The sequence below is a fragment of the Salmo salar genome, chromosome 06 (genome assembly GCF_965601325.2).
Source record: "Salmo salar chromosome 06, fSalSal1, whole genome shotgun sequence".
In the NCBI taxonomy this organism is placed as follows: Eukaryota; Metazoa; Chordata; class Actinopteri; order Salmoniformes; family Salmonidae; genus Salmo; species Salmo salar.
In genome coordinates, this window is record NC_138296.1 from 42317418 (window position 1) to 42325834 (window position 8417).

An 8417-nucleotide genomic window follows, 5' to 3' on the forward strand; every position below is an offset into this window, starting at 1 on the left:
CTTTGATAATGCTTCTGGAAGTGAACTTTGGAGAGTGTGTGTTGTCTGAACAACGGTTCAGGCTTCCAGATTGAGGTGATTCATTAGAACGTTGCTACAGAATCAAACTGTTGAGAATCAGAATCAAACTCTTGATTGACTCGTTGTGGATTGTATTAGAACAGCTTTGCTTTTTGTTCATGAGTTTGAATCAAGTTTGAAGTATTTCAAGTCTAACTACAAAGGAAGATGTTGCAGTTCACTCTTGTCAGTTAACAATCCTTAATAGTCTATTGACACCCGTGAGTCAATCTAAGTAACATAATAAAAAAAATCCCCGTCAAAATCCGTAAAATGAAGCTAGAGGTAACAATTTGCATGGGCTGAATCTCAATCCGCTGAATCTCAATCCGCTGATTCTTTCCTGTGTCTGTCTTCCGCATCTGCGGTGGAAGCTAGTCGAGCTACAGCGGTATTTGTCAGAACATGAGACATCCCGAAAATCGGTTTTCTCACGGAAACGTCTGTAGCGTCCGAACGGTTTGGCCTACAAACTATGACCCCCACAAGTGTCACGGGACTAGTCTGAAGATAACCCATACAAATGAATGGGAGTATGGAGGTAGATTTGTGTCCCAAAAATATGGGGTTAATTATGTGAGAAGAAAAAAAATCCGGAGCTTTCTTATATCTCCTAGATATAGGACAGACACTTCAAAGCCTTATTCCTTATGATTATTTTTTTTTTTTACTGTCTTTTTTGACATACCTGATTGTGCCATTCAATGCATTTCCATGGGCTATAGTATATATATTTTTGGGGGGATACCTAAAGGGGTCCTAAAATTCCAAATCAAATAGCTAAATGATCTATGGTATGACCATCTTAAATCAATTGCATATGTTAGCTTTGTACCCCAACGACTTTTAGAGGTTAACCTGGCCCATTACTGGCTACATCAGAAATAGCTGCATATACAGACACAAGTCAGACGTGAGCGGTTACATTTAACGAATGGTAGACTTGATTGATTGACTTCGATGTAGACTTACGAAGGGATAATGTCGCGATAAGAGTCAGATTCAAGCATTTGCAAGATGGTTTATGTGTGAATAAATGTTATTAAGTTAAGATGGTTTGTGGAAATACTGGACATTTGTATAAAGCGGAAGCAACGTTACATTTAAAACAAGTGCTCTCAGAAATGACAGGGTTTCTAAGATCAAAACTGACAAGTACATTTTGTAGGACGTTCTCCATTGACCTTCCATGACCCTCTCTTCAAGCCTCTGCAATGTGGGTGATTATGCATCGAACAATCTCCTTATAAAGAGCTCTGTATATATTAGTGTTGAAGGAATTTAATATCTAGATGATAATAATCAATTCGCCTTGACTAATGCCCAAGGTTTGTAAGACAATGGGTTAAAATAATTAGGCAAGGACTCAGCTTTCTGCAAAAGGTTTCTGTAGCTTTATTCATGAGAACGTTCTGAGGTCAGGATAACAAAACAGTCATTATATAGTTCTTGCTTACTTACGCACATGCATTTACACACAAACTGTTGGTGACCTGCATCCCCCATAAACTTCACACACTTGTTTATCACTATCCAGAGCTCAGCCTGTTCTTTTCCCTCAAGGTTAGGAACTCTTTGAAGCTTTTACTCCCTTGACCATCTGTCTCCTGCTGTCCCTCCTAATGGCATACACACATTTCTTTCCCTCTCCAGTGGTTCCTGGACTTTCTTGAATTAATCAGACTAATCGATCCCTTCATTGATCATTACATTGATTATTCATTAACCCTGCTGTATGACTAATATTTCATCATGGTTTATTGATTCATTTACCTTTAATAGATAATTCTCTTATCAATTAGCTACTGTTACGGCTCTGAAATATCTTCCTTTGTCTTCCAATCCCGAGTTTGCGGCCTGTCCTAGTCCCAGACAAGTGTTAAAAACACTGCTGCTAGCACACTGTTGGTTAATTGTGTTCTCGCTCACTTCTTTCCAATCCAATAGCAGTACCGTGAGGCCCCTGCTGTTTCATCCCAACAGGGCCCCAGCTCATATTGACTTGTAATTAATTCTGGAACACAATGTTGGGCTCCATTTAGAGAGGCAAGCAGCTTAATTGAAAAAGTAAGATCATTAGTGTGTTCTCCAGCAGTGCCTAAAACTAGCCAGACCAAATCAAAATAGGCCTTCATTAGTGGTCGCCACAGCTCCAAGATATATATATAAATATACTCTATATATCCAAGTTGTTTTTGCAAAACCTTTGGTCTTCACACCCTTTTGCAATGAACATCAATTCGAGGTTGTCTGTAATGATCAGACGCGTGCTTTTCTTCTCACTTCTGAGGGAGACTCTGTGTTCTTCCCAAACCTGTTTGATCACTCTTCTCACCATCCCTGTTGATGACTCGCTTTGTATGATGGTGTTATGTCCTTTCCCAGCATCCTCGGTTCTTTAACACGCGCTAGTGTAAGTCTACTGGTTTTGTCAGACCATGGTGTTCTTCATTGTCTTGACACATGCACACAAGCAGCAGGATGCACCTGTTTAAAACATTAACATGCACTGACATGCACTTACTGTACCTAAAGACAGGCCACACTGAAGCGTTGGCTAGGCTGGTGACTTCTTATACAGCTATATCAGTACGTCATTGTACATGCTGTGCTTAGTATGGAGACCTGGACTGGACTGTACATCAAAAGTCAGAAATGAATGTCAGCCTGTCAGGTCACTATTGTCCAATGTCCCAGGCTAGTGGAAGGTAAATGCCAGTCCAACCTCCTTTCATGCATAACCTTCCATACAATACCACACTGCCTCACGTACTTTACAGGGTCATAGACCTATAAATGGAACATATCCTTTGTATGTAACACCCAAGTAGACAATGTTCTGACGGAGAAACCAGTATTGACTGGGAGCAGTGTGTGGAAACAGAGGGAGGAGGGAGGGATAATATATGTTTTATTGCATGCAGTCCTTGTATTGCTGACTAATTTATACATGTTTTAGATTGCAGCACAGCGGTCAATAAATCCCACTGAACCTGAGTCTGAAATCCCCATTGTAACCAAATCTAAACACTCGTATTTTATTTAATCACCATACATCCTTTAAAAGTAAACGTCAATATGGCCTCCATCAAGATACCATGGGGAAGATATGCTCCCCTTAAATCAATTATCGCTTTTCGTTAGACTGTGTGAGGACTCCCATTCTACATTCACACCGTTATACAGTCGCTGTCGTTGTGTGTTGGGGTGTATCCAGTGTTGAGAATCACTGGCGTCTAAAGCACACATTAAAAAGCAGCTGTGCACTTTACTCCCACCCAACAGAAACAGTATGCCTAATTAGACTCAGTCAATTCATCGTGCATGGCCGAGAGGAATGCGCAGACAGCAGCACATTCAGGATGTCCCTCGTGTAGAAAATGCACAGTTACAGTACTTGTTGTTTATGACATATTCTGCTTAACGTTTGTGGGCAGCTAAATAGAACCACGCAAATGATGTAGGTAGGATAATCATCATATAGGTGTCAATAAAACTGTTAACTGTCTACGAACTGTGTTCCATGTACCATGGATATGACAAAAGAAAAGTGGGTAAAGGAATGAAGAAATGTCAGTCAGGTTCTGTGCTGGTGTGAAAAACAGCATTGATGAAACCACACTGAAAACAGGCAAACCGTGAGCCCACTTCCATGTGGTCAAACCAGTCAATAACACAATGGATGTGTCAAACTAATTGCAACATGCATCTTTTCTAACTAGGCCATAGTAACAGTAGGTTCAGTTGAGCTATTTTCTGCTGTATATTTTCCCACTGCATGGGGTAGTGTTAATTGTTGTTAGAACGTCTTAATGTGACTCAGCTCAGCCCCTTCATTTCCTACTCATTTACGAGACTTGTAACACTAATTGTTGTATTTGTGTTTATTAAGGATTCCTGGAGTCCAGCAACATTAAGGCAGTTATATACAATACAAAATATTACATGACACTACACGTCATAACACTTTACACAATACATTAAGTGTGTGCCCTCGGGCAGTGGTCTAGGTGCGATAAAACTAGGGCCTGTAGGACCTGCCTTGTTGAAAATGAATCCTAAATGAAATAGTATGAACATGTTAAGATTTTGTTATATATTCATTCCCCCAGCTGTGTTTTGAGGTGTGCGTATGACATTTTCCTGTTTTTGAAGATGACTTGCTCTCAAGTAATTTTCAGAACACTCTCAGTTCAGGATACTCTGTTCAAAGTGCAGCACTCTAGCATATCACACATTTCTCACAGCTTGAGAAAAGTCAAATCAATTAAAAACACCACTGGTGTCCTGGATACATCATGAAAAGGCTTTAATAAAGAAAGCAATTTGTGGAAGGTCTGTGACAGTGTTTCCCAACCCTGGTCCTTGAGTACCCCCCAACAGTACACAGTTTTGTTGTAGCCCTTGGAAACACTGGTCTATGAAATCAGGTCCCTCGTAATATCGGAGATCGGATCAAAGTTGAGTCAGATATTCTCAGGGATCCATCGATTCTTAGAGAGGTCATGTAAAACATTTATAATTGTGTTATAAACCAACATATCACATCAAAAGGGCTTTAGTCATGGAAGTGATGGCTGTGACTGATATTTCACCTCCACTGTGTTTTTCATACAGTGATGGCCATCACTTTGTTTCAGACTCCTTGGTTTTCTGATCTTCTCCTGCAGTCATAGCTGCTGCTGTATCCGTCTTAGCTGCTGCAGGCTATTGAAGCGATATAGAATCAAGACTACTCCTTTGCTTTCATCCAGACTACAGCATCTAAACCACAGGTGTGTTTGAGTGCTCTTCAAGGGTTGTGAGTGCTAAGAATTGTTCCCTCTTCGTTCCACATTATCTTTCCCACTGATGTTGCCATATATGGATGTTTAGGGGTAATGCTTGTAATCTGATGAAGTGTCACATCCTGCCTCTTACACCTTTTACTTTGTTTCATTTTTTGCTGTTCTTTTTTTAGTACTCATGGTATCCCTTTTCAATCTAATCATCTTCCTAAACCACTGTAGAATGTTGATAGAGCTGTTATCTCTCTCTCTCTCGCTTTCTCTACCTCGCTCTCGCTCTAGCTCTCGCTCTCTCTACCTCGCTCTCGCTCTAGCTCTCGCTCTCTCTACCTCGCTCTCGCTCTCTCTCTCTCTCTCTTTCTCTTTCTCTCTCTCCCTCGCTCTCTCTCGCTCTCACTCACTCTCGCTCTCTCTCTTTCTCTTTCTCTCTCGCTCGCTCTAGCTCTCCCTCTCTCTCGCTCTCACTCTCTCTCTCTTTCTTTCTCTTCCTCGCTCTCACTCTCTCTCTCTCTCTTTCTCTTTCTCTTTCTCTCTCTCCCTCGCTCTCGCTCTCTCGCTCTCGCTCTCACTCACTCTCGCTCTCTCTCTTTCTCTTTCTCTCTCGCTTGCTCTCTCTCCCTGTCTCGCTCTCACTCTCACTCTTGCTCTCTCTCTGTCTCTTTCTCTTTCTCTTTCTTTCTCTCTCTCCCTCGCTCTAGCTCTCTCCCTCTCTCTCGGTCTCACTCGCTCTCTCTCTCTCTTTCTCTTTCTCTTTCTCTCCCTTGCTCTCACTCTCTCTCGCTCTCTCTCTCTTTCTCTTTCTCTCTCTCCCTCGCTCTCGCTCGCTCTCTCCATCGCTCTCGCTCTAGCTCTAGCTCTAGCTCCCTCCCTCTCCCTCTCCCTCTGCCTCTCTCTCTTCAATCCCTCAGCACTTGAGCTACAGTATTCCAATGCTCTCCATGCTTCATTTCCACTCCATCTCAGCCCTCACCACACTTTTCTGCTTCAGAATACTGAACTTCAAGAGCTATCTTCTTTTACTCCATCTATCTCCTCTCATTTTCATTTCTTCCTGGCCTTGGGATATTCCCGTGTGGCAGACAGAATGGCTTCAACATTTTTACTCTAAGCTCTGGATTTCAGTATTGCTCCTTAATGTGTAGCCAGTGTTTCTACAGATATAGAGATGCTTTCTGTTCTTATATCATAGTCTGTCTTGAATATACTTGTCATGGATCCCTCCGGGAACTTTCATCACGCACACCTGTCCCCTATTCCCACTGATTAGTAATTGTATATATGTGCCCTTTGTTCGCCATTGTGCTATTGATTATCGTTACAATGTCCATTGGTGCGTGTGAGTACCTGTGCTGTGTGTTTTGGGCTTTCATGCCGTTGTGGATTGCGCAGATGATTACGGGTCTCGTCCCGTGTGTTAATCATTGTGCGAGTGTGTATTCATTCGAGGTACTCCTCGCTCTTTTGTTTGGGTTTCAACCCTGTGTTTTGTTACGTGTATGTTTGGTTTTCGTCCCCGTGCCTTTACACGGCACACAGTAATTTGGGCTGAATAAAAAAACCTATACGCATTCCTGCGCCTGTCTCCCGAATCATTGTTACCGACATGACAGAATAATCTACCATTAAGGGAAACAGCGGGAATGGCCCGTCCGTTCGACGCTGCGACTTGTCCGTCCGGCGCCGCCGCAACTTCGGCAGCTGCAACTGGGTCGTCCGACGTCACCACAACGGGTCCGTCCGACGACGCAACTTCAGCAGCTACAACTGGCCCGTCCGATGCCGCCACAACCGGACCGTCCGACGCCACTGCTACTGGTCTGTCCAACGACAACGGAACTTCGGCAGCTGCATCAGGTCCTGATCAACCCGCACTGCGTTCCTGAGATCATCCTCGAGGCCGGTGTCGTTGCGCTGCTGGTTGCGGGGGGGGGGGGGGGGGGGTGTACTGTCACGGATCCCTCCGGAACTTTCATCACGCACACCTGTCCCCTATTCCCACTGATTAATATTTGTATATATGTGCCCTTTGGTTTCCATGGTCTTGTCGATTATTGTTACAATGTCCGTTGGTGCGTGTGAGTAGCTGTGTTGTGTGTTTTGGGCTTTCGTGTCGTTGTGGATGCGCAGATGATTACGGGTCTGTGTGTTAATCATCGTGCGCGTGTGTTATTTATTCAAGGTACTCCTCGCTCTTTTGTTTGGGTTTCAACTCTGTGTTTTTGTTACGTGTTTGTTTGAGACCAAACAATACTCTAGAAATCATATGGAGGTCAATTATACTACTCAGCCTTTATATGCTGTGTACTGCATGTGGCCTTCATATGTAAAAAACGGCTTTATGGTAAAGCATACTAATGCATACTTTTCAGATATTATTTTGTGTGGATCCCCATTGAGGCCTTTCCTCGCGTTCATCAGAAATTAATAGAGATGGCTTCCAGCCTGTTGTCTGCAGAATGCATTCATTCATTTTGTGTGGTGTGTGTGTGTGTGTGTGTATTTTCCTCACCATGCCGCTGCCTGAAGTTTGATTTTCACAGTGCTAGAGATCCAGACAGAAAGCAATCAAGGGCTTTGGGATGTCACAGCCATGTCTAGGTGAAGAATGTACAGTAGAAAATGTAGTGGAGAATTGGGAAAAGTGAACATTATCCAAAATTCTGCTTGTCTAACACATTGATGCTCTAGCCGTAAACTGCATTCATCTGGGTTTCTTTGCAAATGTTGAGGTTTATGTCTATATAAAATGTAACATCTGCTCAAAATTCTAATCTGTGACTAGATTCTTATCATCCTATGTGTTGTCCTCAGTATACAGTAATCCTACACTGTTATCTTGCTCAGAGGTGAAAGGGAAAGACCACATGCAGCATAAAAAATGCACAATCATTGATTTGTGGAACTGTGAGTAACTCGTACTCCCTATGAAGGCTTCAGCCTTCACCATATAAAATATAGAATATACAGCTATTGACGCAACTCTTTTCAATTCCCTTTAAACAAGAATGCGTTTCAATGCTCATCAAAACAGCGATGGCAGGATCATGCCGAAAAGAATCCAACGCCTTGAACAGCGTCAGAAACCAAACTTTCCCACCCTTGACCCAACATGTTTTCCTCCAAGTTATAGGGTCTGTCAAGATATTGTATTCTGATCCATCAGACTTTATTTCCCATAGTTGGTTGCCATGGTGCTGTGAGGGAAGCCTAGGCAGAGAGCTCTGTCAATATTGTACCTACTGCTGTTATTTTTTAAGTGATTTTTGAAGAATGTTTTAAAAAAACATTTGGGGGGGGGGGGGGGTTGATAACCTTGAGCTACAATATCTGGTGGTAACCCATGGACTTACAGGTTTGACGATGGCAAGTCTGTTTACTTAGCTATAGCTAGCTAGCTAACATTGGCTGGCTAATCTAAATTTCAATGATGCACCGGCTGTTTGTTCCACCTGCCCAGGTTTCTGGAAGGACTGTGGGGGGATGGACTGTGAGGGGATGGCAGAGGCTCGCCTTGTAGGAGACTGTTGCTGATTACTGCTGACGTGTGGTGGTCTCTAAGGCGCTTATAGC